Consider the following 21,238-nt stretch of genomic DNA (forward strand, 5'->3'; position numbering starts at 1 on the left):
GCAACTGTTGTGCAAAATAAGTACTATTCTTAAATTGTTATAACTGAAAACCCTTAAATTTACAGAGTAAATTTAAGGCAATATGCTCCATTCCATTTCCTAAATATTTATTGGACCATATGAAATCTTTTTTTTTTTTTTGTGAGTGCATAAATAAGTATCGTCAGGAAAATAAACTCTTCTCCATGTTAAAGTGGTCAAGAACCACCATGTAGAGAATGCAGAGAAACAGAATCCAATTGAATTTCTAGTTGACCTACAAGGAAGTATGCCAAGTATATGCCTCATAACAGAAAGCCCTATAGCCTCTTCAACTGACTGTGTTTAGTGTATACTACCTGTAGCTTTCCTTATTTTATATCTAGCACTACAAACTGGGTTTAAAATCTCCCAAGGAAGTTGTACATCATTTGTTTATCTGGTGTACCGTGCACTGAGGAAATGTTCTCTACATATCTGTTGATTTCGTATGGAATGAGGAAAATGTAGTTCTACTCTATTGAACTGATTATTTTCCTATGATAAAGAATACCATATTTGAAAAAAGTATGATAAATTATAAGTAAATGCTAGGTGAGCTGTTTTTTCAAGATTCAATTATATTCTCTATGCCTTATTTAATTCTGTAAGTCTATTATGTGATTTGGCTAAGAACTAACTATCCAAGGTTACCTATATTTTACTCACACAGTATTGTTTGATTCAGAAGTTGATTTTCTTAAATTATCAGATACTCAATACATACTCCAACTTGTGCAAATGATGACTAGATTTTTTGGCAAGCTTGTAGTTTTAAAAATGAATCCAGCCATTGACTGGTGTGCTTTAATTGCTGTAATTTAAATAATTAATTCTATATTTAGAAAATGAGTTCAAGGCGGTGTGTGATTAACCATGTTTAATGAAGTCATTACCTGATTAAAAAGCATTTCATGCCCATGACTGATTATATCCAAATGCTAGTCAATTTGATTTAAATTGTCTATGTATATTTGAATTTGTTACAGTTTTTTGTTGTACCTACTATGATGAAAACTTGCACTGATATTCTATTATGGGTTATTGCTTATGCTTTATACTTATCTTTACTAGAAGTACGGTATAGAAAATAGTGTTCAACTCCACTAGAAACATCTTCAAGGAATGTTCTTGACTTAGGAAATGGTTTCATTTTGGAAGGTTTAACTTTTAAAAATAAAAGGGATTAGTTCAATTAAGAATGGCTCTTTAGTGATCAGGCAGATGATTGAATATCTGAAGCACTTTCTTATACATCACCTCTAGCTCAAATCTTCAGATATATAATGTATCAAACCTCACTGTGCCTTGAGAAAGTACAGGATTTTAAAGAAAAGAAGTTTTTGAAGTGTTTTTAATAATAAAACTCAAGAGTAAGAGAATATTTTTTCCAGAAGACAGGCACCAGCTACTTTGTTTCTACACTGAACACAGAACAAGAGAAAATATAATTAAACATAGAAATGAGGTATTTTGGGTCTCAGGGTTGCTTTGAAAGTATACTCGCTCTGCTATATGCTACAATGCGTTACTGAGGTTAGAGTATGATACTTTTTTGTAGAGAATTTTAGAGGCTTCCTGATGTCTCATGTGGTTTAGTTGTATTACCTGAGTTACTACTTGAAGTAGTCAATAACTTTTGAAGGTTGCTTCTTCAATAGGCAATCTTATAGTGCTACAGTAGGAAATTTTCATATTTTTTAGTGCAAAAGCATGCTTCAAAGTAGAACAGGCCATTGTTTATACTACGGACTCAGCCCCAATGACTGTGATATTTGACATCTATAAAAAATAAATATCTGCATACACACACATACATACATATATAAATCAGTTATCTTCACCTGTACTTTAAAAAAAATATTCTGAAAATTTTAACATCTGAGGATAACAGGTTTTTCAATGGTTCCTATTAAATTGCTGTCATTGGCTGACAAACAAAACCATAAGTACATGTCCAAAAAAAATATGCTTTAGATTTGCTGTATAATGCATACATTTTGAAAATGTACAGGCAGATCAGGGTTTCTCAACCTTGGCACTGTTGATATTTCAGGCTGCATGATTCTTTTTTGTGGGAAGTTGTACTGTGCATTCTAGGATGTTTAGAAAAATCTTTGGTCTCTACCCTCTAGATTCCAGTAGAATCCTCCCCAACCAAAGTCAGGACAAAAATCACCCTATATATTGTCAAATCCTCTTTGGAAGGAAGAGAATAATGGTGGAAAAATTGCCTTAGTTGAAAACCACTGAGCTAGATAATGGCTAATATATATCAGCACTAGTTTTTGTTAATATTTATAAGCATAAACTTATTATCCATGATTATTATATTATAATTAATATAAATGAATAAAACTAACATAGTCTCTGGAATACAGGATCACCTGAGAAATACTTTTATAAAAGTGAATAAATAAATGAATGAATTAGCATTAAAAACAGTAAATGAACAGAAGAAAAATAGAAATTACAGTGAACCACTGATTTTGCCTCCATTTGTTAGAGCAGTGTTAGAAAACTTACTTATACACCCTGTGTGTGTTCAGTCATGTCTGACTCTTTGCGACCTCATGGACTGTAGCCAGTCAGGCTCCTTTGTCTTTGGAATTTTCCAGGCAAGAATACTGGAGTGGGTTGCCATTTACTACTCCAGGGGATCTTCCCAACCCAGGGATTGACCTTGCATCTTTTGTGTCTCCTTCATTGGTAGGCAGATTTTTACCACTGGGCCACCTGGGAAGTCCACACTTTATAACCTGAAGTAAGTTCATAGGGGATGGTAGAGAGTGAGAATGGTTAGATAGCATCACTGACTCAATGGATATGAATTTGAACAAAATCCAGAAGGTGGTGGAGGACAGAGTTGCCTGACATCCTACAGTCCATGGAATTGCAAAAAGTCTGACACAATTTAGCAACTGAACAACAACAACATCTATAGATGGTGTTTATTACTTTCTTCTTCTGAGCACTGTTTTTATATTTCTCTGTCCTTACCAGACAGGGATTTCAGCTTAGAGATGTGATAAAACTTCATTCCCAAGTGATCTGAGCCCCTGGTAAAGCTTTTTCTATAGTGCCGTGGTGGCTTTTATTAAATTTTAACACTTGTTATGGTCATAGAATATGACAATAAAAGAGAATCCTAGAATCCTCTTTTTATCATTCATATTCTTCTTTCCTCTTCATTTTCCACCTTTATCATACATTTCCCAACATTCAGGGTAACAGTCTTAGGCATCCATCATACTGTCTTCCATATCACAATCTTAAATGAAACACCCCCGCCAGACAAAGTTTGATCGTGATCCTCTCATTGTATTTCTTACAGCCTCCTTGCTATGTGGCCAGACCTTCACATCTGCCAACACACTGATGCAGAGGTTCACCATAAGCCACTTCTAGGAGAAACAGGATTAGACATACAACTTAAAATTCTGCCTTTTGAAAGAAATGTCTGAATTGATTACTCAATCTTCTAGTGTAACTTCTTTGTAGACATTTTAGATCAGAGTATACCATCTTATTAAATTTTTCATTTTATTTCTGTCATACATAATATTCAAGTTTCTTTCCTCTCAGTCGTATGATACTGGAGAACTCTCCAGAAGTGTATATTATGGGAGAAAGCTTAGATGTTAGTATGGCCAGAGAGGGCATGCCAGGAGTGAATGCAGTTTGTTTACTAAATGTGTGTGGTCTCAGAACCAGCTTATGTCTGGTCTCAGATACTTCTTTTATCTTAATTATGAATTATTGCTGGGCAAGTTCAGTATTTGGGCTGGATAGATATCACCATGTATATTATGGCCAGCTTACTTTGTATAGTTGCTTGGTGTCCCTGGTCCAGAGATCTGCCTCTGTCTATGCTTAATTTATAGCCAAGAGCCATTTCTCAAAAGAAAATAGTTGCTTATGAAGCATTACTTTGCTCCAAGAGCCCAGTGTCCTCTGATGTCATTCCTACGGTCTCTTACAACGCAAGATCAGCTACAGATTCTTGGATCAAGATTTTTTGAGTTGAATCATAAGGATGTAAAAAGGTAAAGCTGCTTTTACTGTAATCTGAATGTGGAAATTCTTCCTTTTTCCAAGCCCTAAAATAAACTGGAAGTATGTCACATGGTCACCAAAGTTTAGAAAAACCAAGAATATGGTTTTTTTGTTGTTGTTGTTCTTTATTAGTGATGAGTATGCAAAGTGTGCTGGATATTCTGACAAGTTCCAGAACACTGGGCCCCCAGAGACTAAACTGAATAATAGTCTCCTTTATATTCATATGACTTATCTACCACCTTTTGATATGCAGATATATCAGGTAACATGCTATTTCTTTTACTCTCAATTCTGTTAGGATGATGTCGATAGTTTAAAGGTATGAGTAACAGTCATTGTTTCTCTGGACTAATTATAGCACAGATCAAGACGATGTAACCTTGGTACTGAAGGATGAAGTCTAGTTTTCTTTAATAAAAAGAGATGAAACAAAGACTTTTTCTCAGAAGCCAAAGAAGAGAATTCATTACCAGCAGCTGAACTATAAAAAATAATAAAGTTCATCAAATATAAGAAATATACCTGAAATATGCCTGAAAGAAACTTGCATAGGCAAGCAAAACAAAGATGACAGACTATAAACATGCTTAAAATGAAGGTAAATGTCAAGACTTCAAAATTATTTTTAATCAGTTAGAAAAATAATTGTCTAAAGCAAAAATAACAGCAAGTCATTATGAGTATATGTACTATATAATTATAAAACACATGACAGCTATGGCACAGGAGACAGGAAGAAGCAATAATTTGTTAAGCGCAGCATAATCAGAGATTTCAATATAAAACTACATTTTTTTCTTCTTGCTCATGTACTTTCAGAATTGTTTTTTCCTGATAGAATGCACAAATTATATCTGTTTATAACAAATCTGTGAAATTGTTTAACTGTAAATATCTCTTTCTGGATTTACTTTGTTGCTCTGGCATCTGGCTTACATTTTTATTCTAGGAAGTTTTCACAGTAACTCTTTCAGGTGAAGAAGCCTCTGCCTGCCCTGAAAAGTGAGACTAGGTTGCTTTGGCGACCAAAAGAGACTCAATGAGTTTTGTGCTTCTTGTACTTGGAGTCTCCAAATCTTCCTTTAAATATCTATTCTAGTTCTCAAAATTCCCTTGCCTGACAGGGTACTAAATTTTGCATAAAAAGCTTGGTAACTCTGATATCAGCTAAAAGTGTAAATCCATAGAATAAAAAAATTACATGAATCCTTGAGGCTGTAACTGGTAGTTTTTTTTAGCACAATTTAAGGAGCCTTCCACAATTTAAGACTTCCCTGGTAGCACAGACGGTAAAGTGTCTGTCTACAATGTGGGAGATCCGGGTTCCATCCCTGGGTTGGGAAGATCCCCTGGAGAAGGAAATGGCAATCCACTCCAGGACGATTGCCTGGAAAATCCCATGGACAGAGGAGCCTGGTAAGCTACAGTCCACGGGGTCGCAAAGAGTCAGACACGACTGAGTTACCTCACTATATATTCACTATAAGGAGGCTTGGCTTCCGACTAACATTCTATTCCACTTATATATTATTTCCTAAGAACAACTTCTAAGTTTAGTAGCATAACTACTTATTATTTCTCACTGTTCGACTCTTTGCGACCCTAGGGACTGTAGCCTGTCAGGCTCCTCCATCCATGGGATTTTCTAGGCAAGAATACTGGAATGGGTTGCCATTTCCTCTTGCAAGTGATCTTCCTGACCCAAGGATCAAGCCGACATCTCTTGTGTCTCTTGCATTGAACATGTAGAGTCTTTACCAGCTGCACCACCTGGGAAGCCCCATAATTTAGAGAGGGCTCAACAGGAATGTTGTATTAGTTGCCTTTCATTGCTGTAACAAATTACCAAACCTACAGATCTTAAAGCAATGAAAATGTTCTTACAGCTTAACTTCCCTGAGCTAAAGTGCCAACTCAGCATGGCTGATTTCTTCTGGAGATTTTGCTGGGAGAATTTGTCTCTGCCTTTTTAAACTTTCAGTAGCCCCCTGCATTCATTGATTGGCTTATGACCCATTTCTCTTATCACTCCAGCCTCCTGTTTCCACTGTGACATCTCTTAATACTATGTCTTTAACATTTTTTGTCTCCCTCTTTAAGATCCTTGGATTGCATTTTGGGTCCAACAGGTAATTCAGAATAATCTTTTACTCCCAAGGGCTTCCCTGATAGCTCAGTTGGTAAAGAATCTGCCTGCAATGCAGGAGACCCCAGTTGGATTCCTGGGTCGGGAAGATCCACTGGCAAAGGGATAGGCAACCCACTACAGTATTCTTGGGCTTTCCCTGTGGCTCAGCTGGTAAAGAATCCACCTGCAATAAGGGAGACCTTGGTTTGATCCCTGGGTTGGGAAGATCCCCTGGAGAAGAGAAAGGCTACCCACTCCAGTATTCTCGCTTGAAGAATTCCATGGACTGTACAGTCCATGGGCTCTCAAAGAGTCAGACATGACAAAGTGATTTTTACTTTCACTCCCAAGAAATTATTTGATTTAATCACATTTATAAAGGTTTTTTTTTTTTTTTTTTGTTGTTTTTTTACCATGTAAAGTGTTGTTCATAGGTTCCAGGGATTAGATTGTAGATATCTTTAGAGCATTGCTATTCAGCCTACCACTGATGATATGTCTCTTTCCTGCATGGTGTTGGCTGGAGCTGTAAATAGAGCTGAAGGATCCAAGATGGTTTCACTTATGCTTTTGGAGCCTTAACTGGAATGGTTAGAATTGCTGGGGATTGGCTGAGCCTTTCTGTCTCTGTGAATTCTGTCTTCATTCAAAGGTCTGACTCATGCTATTTTTCCATAGAGCTGAATCTCAAAAGAGGAAGTTACTCTGCCCTTCTAAGCCCAAACTTTATACTGTACACTTATATATATCACTTGCAGTTCATTCTGTTGGTCAAAGCTAGTTGACCAGCCAAGAGTAAAGGAGAATCAGCCTAGAGTCAAGGAGGAAAAATAAAAGAAATGACCTCACCTCTTCATGAGTGAATTGGCATGAGCATACAAAGATGAGAGGAATCATTGGTGTATTTTGAGCTAAGAATTTAGGAATTTATTCATATTATTTTTTTCATTTAATTTACTTTAATTTTTCAGTCCCATTACAAGCAGTCATCACACTATAGACTTGAATTCATGGTACCTGTTGTTCTGTCTTAAAAAATCTATGTCTCATTAGACCCAAAGCCTTCCTTGGCTTGGTTCAATGGCTACTTGATTCTCAGGGATTACAGGGTCTTTAATTAGCTAAATTATCACTGTATACCATGTGGTATCAAGTTCCTATACTGAAATACTAATGGAGTTTTCATGGTCTTCAGACTCGTCTAGGCTCAAATGAATCATATATTTCTGCCATTTCCCTAAGGATTTGCTCTCTGTCATATATTTCTGGGCCAAATCTCAATATTAGTTAAAGTTCTTTTGTCATAAACAACAGAAATTGATTCACATAAGCAGAGAAGCAATTTATTGGAATCATGACAGGCATTTTGAAGATTTAGAAGGAAGCCTGGAAACAAAGAAACTTAGTTACAGAGAGCATAATCAATGATTCCTTTAGGAATTCAGCTGGTGATGTTGATAGCCCTGACATCACAGCCACTGCATTCCTACCGCTGTCGTTGGTGGACTCTAGATTCTGCTACCATTTTCCATGAAAAGCCCTTGCTGCTGCTAAGTCACTTCAGTCGTGTCCAACTCTGTGCGACCCTATAGACGGCAGCCCACCAGGCTCTCCTGTCCTGGGATTCTCCAGGCAAGAACATTGGAGTGGGTTGCCATTTCCTTCTCCAATGCATGAAGGGAAAAGTAAAAGTGAAGTCGCTCAGTCATGTCCCAGTCTGTGCAACCCCATGGACTGCAGTCTACCAGGCTTCTCCATCCATGGGATTTTCCAGGCAAGAGTACTGGAGTGGGTTGCCATTGCCCTCTCTAATGAGAAGCCCTTAGCTGTACTTATATTTTTGCATCTCTCCCTTTAGATATAAGGAAGAATCTGATGAAGCCTAGGTTATGTTCTAAGATCTGGTTTCCAAAAAGAGACAATGTCTAATCTTCTGGATATGTAGTGGGAAGTGTGATATTGCCTTGTTGTAAGAATCATACTTTGTGTGTTAACCCACATGTAAGATTGGGCTTCCATCTCTGGATAGTTAAAGAACTAAATCTTGGCAACGCTTATTGTAAAATTAAATTTAAAAGAATCCAACGTCAGGTAATGCCCAGCAGTCGAGTGGTTAGGACTCCATGCTTCCACTGCAGGGGCATGGTTTCAATCCTGGTCAGGAAATTGAGATTCCCACATGCTACGTGGGAAGGGGAAAAAAAAACCCCCAAAACCTAAAAGTTCATTTGCTTTTTACTGCCTCACCTGAATAGGGAAACAACCGTTTTGACTTGTTATAATTATCACCATCTTTCTCTTCTAAATTATTCATCATCCTCTAACTTTGAAGGACACACACACACAAACACACACACACACACACACTCACACACATGCATACACTTTACTCAAGGGTTCCTCAGTATATGGGTTTTAAAATTTATTTCTTATTGGTGCAAATCTGTCTCTTTTTTATGAGTCCCACTACCAACTACTCTCTTATAGGAATTCAAATCATGAATCAAAATGTGGAGGGCAGAAAGGAATCTGCCTTATTATTCTATATGATATTGCAAAAACATCAGAACATTATAAACCTGTTTCTCTATTTAATTGTAAGCTGCCAGTCCACCATAAATAACCTTAGAGTTCTAAAGGTAGGTTTCTTGGAAAATATCAGTGATTTATATATTTCTGTAAATCAAAGAAAAAAGATTAGTTACTAAGTATAAGCCATAATGAAACAAATATCATATTTGATGCACCATTATACACATTTTTAATTTATGAAGATATTTCATGATTGACTCTTGATAAAAACCTGATATTAGAAATTGGTAGGAAATTTGTTTTTTCCAAATTTCCTTTAGATGTCCCTTAAATTTTGTTCCAAAGAAGTCTATTTTATGAATTCTTGGAATATGTTGAAAGTAAAATTCTATTAATATCTAAATGATTTTAGAATATAAAACTAAGTAATGCACACAAGTCTTTAAATAAATACAATTTGCTTCAGAAAAGAGCAGTGTAAATAATATGTAGTTCTAAACATGAAAAATAGTCATCAAAGTCTTTTAAGATAAAATTGCAAGAGCATATAAAACACGTATTTCAAGAACCTCAGTGAATTTATCTTAAGCTGCAGAAGTATTTTTAGCAGATTTTCTAAAATGTATTAAATTACATTTGCATATGGGTACAATTTAAGCATATACTTCAATCTCTTTATCCTTAGTGAATTACAAAATAACAGGAAATGCTAAAAGATGTTTTATCTTTCTCTAAAGCAGAATTTGATTGTTGAAGTGTACTTTATTGAACTGATTTGTTTGCTATAGCACATAATTCTGTAAAATGTGTGCATATATTTTTTAATTTAGATACATGTTCAGCTAACCTAATACTTATATTTTAAAAGATATTATAGAAAATTTCAATTTAAAATCTATTGATTTAAAAATAATGATATCATAAATTCTTAGATTTAAAAGGGACTTTGAATTCTTTCAGTGCCTACTAAGTTAATCAGTCATTGGAAAGCTCAAAGCTCATGTTTTTAACTCATGCTTTGGTAAGTATTTAATTGGAATGGCGTCTAATTCTCTTGTGTTTCAAGCTATTCACTTTAGTTCTCTCAAATATAACTATTATAAGGTATAATTAAAGTCATATCTTTTTCATTTTCTGGAGACTGCCTGCATTCCTTGGCTAGCAGTCCCTTCTTTACATCATTTCAATTCCTTGGTTCAGCATCACATCTCCACTTTAATCCTCCTGCCTCCCTTTTACAATAACTTTTGTGATTACCCTGGATTTACCCAGAAAATATAAGATACACTTCCATCCAAAATCCTTAACATTTGCAAGTTTCTTTTTACAATATAAGGTAACACTCAGAGGTTAAGGAGATTAGGATGTAGACATTTTCCAAGGGGATGGGGGGAGAGAGAGTGGCATTATTCAGTCTACCGCAGGTGGCTAATATGAGCCTGCAATAGGCAGGAAGCTGATGATACAATATTAGAGAAACACTTGAGTATATGTTATATGAGTCTTAAATTCTAGACAATAAATAACATTAGGTAAAGTCACAACACAATGACTAAATTTAGAACTCTGAAGTTTTATGTTTGATGTAGGAAGTTTCTAAGATGGCTCTAAAATGTCCCCACCTCCTGGTATTCAAGCCCTTGTGTAATCCCCTCCAACTGTATGTGAGTCAGACCAGGAGTCTTACTTGCTAAAAACAGAGGGTATGGCAGCAGTGATAGAATACTATTTTTTGATAATGTTGCAAAAGGACTGTGCCTCCCAACTTATTGCCATTTTCACTCCCTCACTAGTTTGCTGTAACTAATGCAAGCTGAAGTGTTGTGCACATCCCCACGAGGAGGCTGGTGCGGCAAGAAACTGAGGGAAACTGCAGGCCGACAGGTAAGGAGGAACAAAAACCTTAGTCCAACCACATCAGTTCAGTTCAGTTCAGTAGCTCAGTCGTGTCCAACTCTTTGCGACCCCATGAATCGCAGCACGCCAGGCCTCCCTGTCCATCATCAACTCCTGGAGTTCACTCAAACTCACGTCCATCGAGTCAGTGATGCCATCCAGCCATCTCATCCTCTGTCGTCCCCTTCTCCTCCTGCCCCCAATCCCTCCCAGCATCAGAGTTTTTTCCAATAAGTCAACTCTTCGTATGAGGTGGCCAAAGTACTAGAGTTTCAGCTTTAGCATCATTCCTTCCAAAGAAATCCCAGGGCTGATCTCCTTCAGAACGGACTGATCGGATCTCCTTGCTGTCCAAGGACTCTCAAGAGGCTTCTCCAACACCACAGTTCAAAAGCATCAGTTCTTCAGCGTTCAGCCTTCTTCACAGTCCAACTCTCACATCCATACATGACTACTGGAAAAACCATAGCCTTGACTAGACGGACCTTAGTCGGCAAAGTAATGTCTCTGCTTTTGAATATGCTGTCTAGGTAGGAAGAATTAAATCTTGTCAATAACCACGTGAGTGACTTTTTAAGGCTTCTCCCTCAGTTGCAGCTTTGCCAGCAACCGAGAACAAGAGACACCCAGCTAAGTTGCACCCAGATACCCAAGTCACAGAAATTGTGAGATAGTAAAATTTCAGGGTTTTAAGTCACCAAGTCCTGGGTCATTTGTTTCATAACTGTTGTTGTTGCTATTTAGCTACTAAGTCATAGGTCTGACTCTTTTGTGCCCTGCCAGGCTCCTCTGTCCATGGGATTTCCCAGGCAAGAATGCTAGACTGGGTTGCTATTTCCTTCTCCAAGTATCTTCCCTACATAACAGTAGATATGTAATTTTTATTTAAACTTGAATTTGAATGCTGTTGAGAATGGCAGGTACTCTACATCACACATAGTTTATACCCATCCTAGTATCTGACAAAACACATATAACAAAACCATTAAATAACAATTATCCAATTTCTTTTAGTGTACTTTATTTTTTATTTAAATTTTTACTTTTTAAAATTGAAATATAGTGGATTTAAAATGTGTTAGTTTCACGTATACATCAAAGTGATTCAATTACACATATATATAAGTATATATATATCTATATTTTACATTCTTTACTATAGGTTATTACAAGATACTTAGTTCCCTGTGCTATAGCATAGATTACTTAAAAGTATTTTAACAGCATTTAATTAAATTATTTAAATACAGTGTTGCAATAAATACAATGAAGTAAAAGAAAAATGTCCTGTGGTAGCAAATAACTGGGAAACCTCAATTAAGTACAAACATCAGAGAAAATCTCTCTGTGGATACCCTTGTTAAGGACCTGCAAAACCAGAAAGAACAATGCCAGTAAAGAGCAGAAAGAGTGTTCCAGGTAGAATAAATAATCATGTGTAAAGGCATATAAATGGTCTCAGATATTAAAACAAAATCAAAATAAAGAAAAGCAAAAAATTTTTTCCATTTGGTTCTGGATATCAGTGGGTAATAATGAACAAGTCATAGAAAATGAAAGTGAAGAAGGAACGTTAATCTAAATATATGGCTTGGAATATCATGATAGAAAATAAATTTTAAATTCAGAGCAATAGAACTTTCCATAGAATAATCACAGATAAATACTGCCTTCAAAATGATATATTGGATGACCAGTTTTCTGTATCAACTTGAATGAGTCACTGGGTACCCAGATATTTGGGCTAAACATTAATCTCAGTGTGTCTGTGAGGATATGTCTGGCTGAGATTAACATTTGAATCAATAGACTGAGTAAAGGTGATTGCCCTCCCCAATGTGGCTGGAGACCACATTCAATTCACTGATTACCTGAGGAGAAAAAACAGGCTGAGGAAGGGAGAACTTGCTTTGTCTGTCTACCTTTGAGCTGGAGCATTGTTCTTCTGCTGCATACAGACTTGGACTTGGACTGGAACATATGCCATCAGCTTTTTTATTTCTCAGGCCTTCAGACTTAGATTGGAACCACACCACTAGTTGTCCTGAGTCCCCAGCTTGCTTAGCACTGAACTTGGAACTTCTCATTCTCCACAATCTTGGGAGCTAATTCTTTGTAATCTCTTTATATATATATCCTATTGATTTTATTTCTATGGAGAACCTACCACAGTGGATGTTGTCATATTTATCTAAAGCTTATGTTGGGGGGAAATAAGTCCTAAAGCAGGGGGCATAGAATTCAGAGTCCAGATTTGACTATACTATACTGGATTCAAAACATCCAGTTGTAGATGTCAATGAGAGATTTTGTTAACAGAGGTCATATTTTTTTAAAATTTTATTGATTATCTAATAAATAATCATCTTGTACCAAAGATAGGACAGCTCACATAGGTCTTAGAAATGTAGATCAGAAAGCCAACAGAATATAGCTGGTGTATCAGTTAGATATGCTATCTCAGTAAATAACAAAATGCCTAACAAATAGTGATTAAATACTGGAAATTAATTTACTCATATAGCAGTAATTCTGAAGGTAAAGTCTTATTATGGCAAAGTGAAGGTTAAGGCATTAGTTCATGGCAAGGTAAAGGTAAAAAACAATGTTGAGAATGTGTGTGCGTATGTGTATGTTTAATATTCTCCTTGTGATTGCGAGTTCACTGTGGCAACTCTAACCATCATGTCATGCTCAAACATATGAAAACAGGGAGCAGCGTCAGTGAAGTCCTTTTGGCACACACCACCCTTTTATGAGAGATCCAAAATCATTCCCAAAGCCCCTCAAAAAATTCCTTTTCTTTTCACTGGTGCAAAATTAACCATAACTTCACCTCTAGACAAAGTGCTGGATCTACTTTCTTACAGATCTAGAGATTTTTTAAAAGTCTTTATTGCATTTGTTATAATATTGCTTCTATGTTTTTTGGCCACAAGGCATATGAGATCTTAGTTTCTCAACCAGGGATTAAACATCTCCTACACTGTGCCGAACCTCGGTGCCTCCAGGGAAGTCCCCTAGAGCTAAGATCTTGATACATAAAAAGAAAAAAAAATCTATTTCTAAAAATCAAGAGGGAAATGACTTCAGGTTAGGCATCTAATAGAACTCCAAATGTATTCAGAAACTGTTTTAAGGCCAGGAAGTTGAAATAGTTTGATTTTAATCAAATGATGGCAACTATTTTCATATTAACAATTGGTTTTGAATGAACATGTGACCCAATTCTGTTCAATAAAACACAAGAAATATTTCTGAAATCTTCTACTGTATTAATGTTATTTTTCCTGTTATACAGAGACATCAGGGAAAAAAGTTTTCCAGGCTTCTTTCTTGCTTTCATCTCAGGATGCTATTGTATAAGAATAGAGTATTTCAAAATGTGGCAGCTACTTTGCAACCATGAGATAAAGATTGAAACAGTATCAGTTACAAGGTAGCTTCTTGACTTGATTAATTCACTCAACAAATCCTCTATTATTTAAACTAATACCACTTGGGGACTCTGTTATTTGTAGCTGAAAGGACCATATATAATAAAGATTTTATTTAAATCCATAGAAATTAAGGTATTTAATGCAAAGGGAGAAGCTGCTAAGAGAAGAGAGGAAAAGACTCATTACTGAGGGTTGGAGACATTTAGGAGTGAATAGATGAAAAACATGCGAAGGAGACAAAGAAGTGATAAAAAAAAAAAAGAACCAGAGGAGCAGTGTGTTCTGAAAACAGGATATTTCACAAAGGAAGACATTGTGACTTTCATGGAATGCTACTGAAAGTCTATATATATTGAAAACAGTACTTTCAAAATAATGTTTTTTCAGTATGAAGGTCTTTGTAAACCTTGAAGAAGTTATCTTTGAATACTGGGATAAAAAAGCTTTACTAGAGCACTTAAGGCTTGAGGAAGTGTGACTGTAACGTTTAGAAGAAAATCCAACAGAATGCTCGGCCATAAAGTGATACTGATGAAAGGGAGCTTCCCAGGTGGCACAAGTGGTAAAGAACCTGCCTCCCAATGTAGGAGACATAAGAAACATGGGTTCAATCCCTGAGTCCAGTAGATCCCCTGGAGAAAGTCATGGCAATCCACTCCAGTATTCTTGTCTGGAAAATCTCATGCACAGAGGATCCTGGAGGGCTAAAGTCCATAGGGTCACAAAGAGTCAAACTTGACTCAAGCAACTTAGCACACAATATTGAGGAAAGAAGTAAATGAAGTGTGTTTAGTCATTATCTAGTGGATGTACTGAAGGAAAATTGCATAGTGATGAGGTTATAAGCACTAGGAGAAACTGATGATAGTGGAGAAAGTAGAAAACACAGGAAAAGTACTCTGAAGGAGATAGTCTATGGAGTGCAGAAGAATAAATTAGCCTTTGATGGAGGAAGAGTCGTTTTCTTTATTGAAACAAGGAGAAGATGTGATGAAGAGGCAACAAAATTTCTTAGTTTGTGACAAGGTGAGGCACCAATTAACAACTGGTCCATTATTTTCAGAGAAGGATCATATGTCTTCTACCAATTCAAATGTTAGTCTAATTAGAAAACGCCCTTGCAAACATACCCAGTGATAATGATTAACCAAATATTCTGGGCACCTCATGGTCCAGTCAAGTTGACACATAAAATTAAGGATCACAGTCATCATGGAAGAGGGATGAAAGCCTGTTGAGAATGTATGAGGAATCACACTTGGCTTCAGTTCAGTTCAGTCACTCAGTCGTGTCAAACTGTTTGTGACCTCATGAATTGCAGCATGCCAAGCCTCCTTGTCCATCACCAGCTCCCGGAGTTTACCCAAACTTATGTGCATTGAGTCGTTGATGCCATCTAGCCATCTCATCCTCTGTCATCCCCTTCTCCTCCTGCCCCCAATCTCTCCCAGCATAGGGTCTTTTCCAATGAGTCAACTCTTCGCATCAGGTGGCCAAAGTGTTGGATTTTCAGCCTCAGCATCAGTCCTTCCAATGAACACCCAGGACTGATCTCCTTTAGGATGGACTAGTTGGATCTCCTTGCAGTCCAAGGGACTCTCAAGAGTCTTCTCAACACCACAGTTCAAAAGCATCAATTCTTCGGCGCTCAGCTTTCTTCACAGTCCACTCTCACATCCATACATGAGACAGACCTTTGCTGGCAAAGTAATATCTCTGCTTTTAAATATGCTTTCTAGGTTGGTCATAACTTTCCTTCCAAGGAGTAAGCTAAGCGTCTTTTAATTTTGTGGCTGAAATCACCATCTGCAGTGATTTTGGAGCCCAGAAAAATAAAAGTCTGACACTGTTTCCACGGTTTCCCCATCTATTTGCCATGAAATGATGGGACCAGATGCTATGATCTTCGTTTTCTGAATGTTGAGCTTTAAGCCAACTTTTTCACTCTGCACTTTCACTTTCATCAACAGGCTCTTTAGTTCTTCATTTTCTGCCATAAGGGTGGTGTCATCTGCATATCTGCTGCTGCTGCTGCTGCTAAGTCGCTTCAGTCGTGTCCGACTTTGTGCAACCCCACAGATGGCAGCCCACCAGGCTCCCCCATCCCTAGGATTCTCCAGGCAAGAACACTGGAGTGGGTTGCCCTTTCCTTCTCCACTGCATATCTGAGGTTATTGATATTACTCCTGGAAATCTTAATTCCAGCTTGTGCTTCCTCCAGCCCAGCATTTCTCATGATGTACTCTGCATAGAAGTTAAACAAGCAGGGTGACAATATACAGCCTTGACGTACTCCTTTTCCTATTGGGAACCTGTCTGTTGTTCCATGTCCAGTTCTAACTGTTGCTTCCTGAACTGCATATAGGTTTCTCAAGAGGCAGGTCAGGTGGTATTGTATTCCCATCTCTTTCAGAATTTTCCACAGTTGGTGGTGATCCACATAGTCAAAGGCTTTGGCATAGTCAATAAAGCAGAAATAGATGTTTTTCTGGAACTCTTTTGCTTTTCTGATGATCCAGCGGATGTTGGCAATTTGATCTCTGGCTCCTCTGACTTTTCTAAAACCAGCTTGAACATCAGGAAGTTCATGGTTCATGTATTGCTGAAGCCTGGCTTGGAGAATTTTGAGCATTACTTTGCTAGCGTGTGAGATGAGTGCAATTTTGCGGTAGTGTGAGTGTTCTTTGGCATTGCCTTTCTTTGGGATTGGAATGAAACTGACCTTTCCCAGTCCTGTGGCCACTGCTGAGTTTTCCAAATTTGCTGGCATATTGAGTGCAGCACTTTCACAGCATCATCTTTCAGGATTTGAAATAGCTCAGCTGGAATGCTATCACCTCCACTAGCTTGGTTCGTAGTGATGCTTTCTAAGGCCCACTTGACTTCACATTCCAAGATGTCTGGCTCTAGATGAGTGATCACACCATCGTGATTATCCGGGTCATGAAGATTTTTCTGTACAGTTCTTCTGTATATTCTTGCCACCTCTTCTTAATATCTTCAGCTTCAGTTAGGTCCATACCATTTCTGTCCTTTATCGAGTCCATCTTTGCATGAAATGTTCCCTGGCTTATGCTCAGCTAAAAAGTCAGAACATTTTCTTGTGAACAAATTTCAGACCAGCAATTCCTAATCTTACACTGTACAATTAATTCTTTGAATTCAAGGCAACATTTATGATCTATTCTCATTACATTATCTCAGTGTTACACAAAAATACCTTTCTTCAAACTATGTTAATTGTGTTTTTAAAGTGCTTATATTCTCCCTTCTGGCACCTCTGATCTGTAATTCTGGTGAACCTGTCTTTTCCATGGACTTGGTATTCAACATGGGTCAGCACTGGGCCCACAACAGAGGTCAAGGTATTCTATGGAATATCATTGATTCTTAGCAGTAGCAATAAATGGCAGATATTTTAAGAATTAAAAAAAAATTCTCACTGTAGATCTCAAAATTAAATCAGATTCATGATTTCAGGACAATCTAAATTTTCATAATTTTTTACCAAGACTAATTTTAAAGGTGGAAATTCCCTCATGTATATTATATTTATAGCAATGTAAATATTATGTATATTATTTATAGCAATGTAAATCTGGTTTTGTTTTTAAATGACAATCTGCTCACATTCAGTGTTTGTTCAGTTTGTTCTATTTCATAGCAGTCAAGTATGCTTTAGTCTAGTTTCAGGGGAAAATACATACATATTTTAAAATCAATTCATGTTTCTGGTGCCTCTCTAGAACTGACCAGGAAACCAAGAATGTGAACTCTGGAGTGAATATATTTGGGTTTTAATTCTGGCTCTAATATTTGTTAACTATGTGATCTTTGAATAACATGTTGTTAGGGAAAGAGAAAAAAATGTTTTATTTTGAAGTAAAAGTGTGTGAAAAATTAAGGTACAGATAAATGACTTAAAAAAAAAAAGAAAAACATTTTATGTCCTCTCTATATGAAAGGGTTGTGTCTTAGCTCAGGCTGGTATAACAAAGTATAACATAATGGATACCTTACAAACAGCAGGAATTTTCTTCTCACAGTCCCGAAGGCTGGGAGTTAGAGTGAAATCACGGTGCCAGGTGGTTGATTTCTGACAGGAACCTTCATCTCAGTTGCAGATTGCTGTCTTCTTGTGTCCCTGATGCTGGGAAAGATTGAAGGCGGGAGGAGAACCGGACGACAGAGGATGAGATGGTTGGATGGCATCACTGACTCAATGGACATGAGTTTGAGTAAACTCTGGGCATTGGTGATGGACAGGGAGGCCTGGCATGCTGCAGTCCATGGAGTCGCAAAGAATCAGACACAACTGAGCGACTGACCTGAACTGAACTATGTCCTATAATGGTGGAGAGAGAGTGAGGTGGCTCTCTGGCCTCTTCTTATGAGGGTGCGTGCATGCTCAGTCGCTTCAGTTGTGTCCAACTCTTTGCGACCCTATGGACCATAGCCCACCAAGCTGCTCTGTCAAGGGGATCCTCCAGGCAAGGAAACTGAAGTGGATTGTCATGCCCTCTTCCAGGGGATCTTCCTGACCCATGGATTGAACCTGCATTTCTTATGTCTCCTGCATTGGCAGGTGTGTGTGTGTGTATGTGTGTGTGTGTGTGTGGGGGGGGGGGTTCTTTACCACTAGCACCACCTGGGAAGCCCCTCTTACGAAAGTATTGATCCCATATGAGGAATTCACTTTCATGACCTAATACTGTCCAAAGGCCCCATCTCCCAGTACCATCACCAGGATTAGAATTCAGCATATTTATTTTGAGGGGACATAAACATTAATTCCCTAACAGAGAAATATTATTCTGAATTTAGATAACAAAAACACCTATCACAAAGTGTTGTTAATAATAGATCAATTTTATTTAAGGATTATTCCCTACAAAATCTTGTTCTAAACATTTTAGGTATATCATCTCATGTTATCATCATAGCAACCCATGAAATAATACATTAGCATCTACATTTCACAGATGAGAAAAGTCTAAATAACTTTCCCCTGGTCACACAATTTATAAGTGGTATAATTGGGATTGAATCCAAAACAAAATTCAAAAAGTTTAGACAATTTCATTATACCCAGAAATCCAGTAGGCAACCAGTCCATTTATCTGTGATCTTTGTGAACTGAAGCAGGTTTTGAATAGCTACTAATAAAAACAGTAATCAAACAACCAAATATAAAGCAAGTATGTTAAAAGATTTATTTTATAATTAATATCATATTACATTTAATATATGGCATTATAATATTATAAGATACATATAAATAATTAAATTGCCAGTTTATGAACCTCGAGGTTCATTTTGATTCTCATACGTTTTAATCAATACAGGAAAGTGTTATTGAACAGATCTGAACCTTTTATATCTATGATATAATTTTATGTGTCTGCAGTCATCTCTCTCTGACCTTGCTTTTATGTCACTTGATCACATTTTAAGCAAGCCCATGGCTTTCTAGTCACTTTCAGTTCAGTAAACTGATTATTATAAAATAATCAATAATCACAGATATGGGTCTGCAAGCTATCCCAGTCCTATTTCCTCTCATCACACCAGAATCTCTCTTCAAAACCTGCTCAAATTGACAAGAAAGGAAAGTCAGGAAATAGATTTCCAAACAGAAGATAAGATTCCTTCATTCATTTATTGAACAAATACTGATCACTACTGCTATTAGCATGGGGCTTCCCCAGATGTCATTAGCAGAGAATCTGCCTGCAACAAAGGAAACTGAACAGGCTCAGGTTTGATCTCTAGGTCGAGAAGATCCCTGGAGTAGGGAATGACAAACCACTCTAGTATTCTTGCCTGGAGAATCCCATGGACAGAGGAGCCTAATGGCTATGGTCCATGGGGTCGCAACAAGTCAGACACAACTGAAGCAACTTAGCACAGCATGATTAGCATATAGTACTGGGGATTCAACACTTAAGAAAACTAATTGACTCCTACCCCACCTTATTAGATCTTTTATTCTAATAGAAGGAGAGAGTACCAGTTGCTGATAAATGCTTAGGAGAGAAACTATAGCTGGATAAGAGGATAGAAATTAGTGGAAGCTGTTTTTTAAAGCTTGTCAGAAAAAAATCTCCATTAATAAATGACAACTGAGTGGAAGTTAGTGAAGTAAAGGAGCATTGGTCCAGGAAGAGACCAGTGATTTTATTGTCAGAAAAGCCCAGCAATAAAAGCATGTTTGGTGTACTGGGGAATGTGACCATCAAAGAGAAGGAAGATATGGGATGAAGTTCAAAAGATAGTCAAGGATCAACTCAGATGGGTCTTTACAGGTTATGGTAGTGTGAAATGTGAAAGTCGCTCAGTCATGTCCGAGTCTTTGCGACCCCATGGACTATGTAATCCATGGAATTCTCCAGGCCAGAATACTGGAGTGGGTAGCCTTTCCCTCTCCAGAGGAACTTCTCAACCCAAGGACTGAACCCAGGTCTCCTATATTGCAGGCAGATTCCTTACCAATTGAGCCACAAGGGAAGCCCAAGAATATTGGAATGGGTAGCCTATCTCTTCTCCAGTGGATCTTCCCAACCCAGGAATCAAACTGGGGTCTCCTGCATTGCAGGCAGATTCTTTACCAACTGAGTTACCAGGGAAGCCCATGGGTTATGGTAGGGGCATTGTAATTTGTCTATCTTATGAGAATCCTTTGGAAGGTTTCAAGAAAGAAGGAATATGATATAACGTAGGTTTTAAAAGGAATTATCAGCTGAAATGTGAATTATTATGTCAACTGGGGTCAAGACTGGAAGGATGAGAATAAATAAGAGACTTATTGCAATACTCTAGGTAAGAAAAATAGCTTGACTTTTATGCAGCCTGTTGGAGATGTAAGAAGCTATCAGGTGCAATATGTGCTGGTGGATTTATGTAAATGTAGGAGAAAGAGAGGAGTTAAGAATTATTGTGAGAATTATTTTGCTTGTTTTGCGGCTTAAGCAACAAGGTCAATGGTAGTGCTATTTTCTGAGATAAATAGATGATAGATGGAATAGCAATAGTTTCAAGATATTTAAGCTTGAGATGTGTTTTACTTATCCTGGTGGAGTTATAAAGATTCATACCATCCTAATGAATATAAATGACATTTAAAAATAAAAAAGACACTATATTAAAATATTAATTCCTGCTATAT

Source organism: Ovis aries, chromosome 6 (assembly GCF_016772045.2).
Source record: "Ovis aries strain OAR_USU_Benz2616 breed Rambouillet chromosome 6, ARS-UI_Ramb_v3.0, whole genome shotgun sequence".
NCBI classification, from domain to species: Eukaryota; Metazoa; Chordata; class Mammalia; order Artiodactyla; family Bovidae; genus Ovis; species Ovis aries.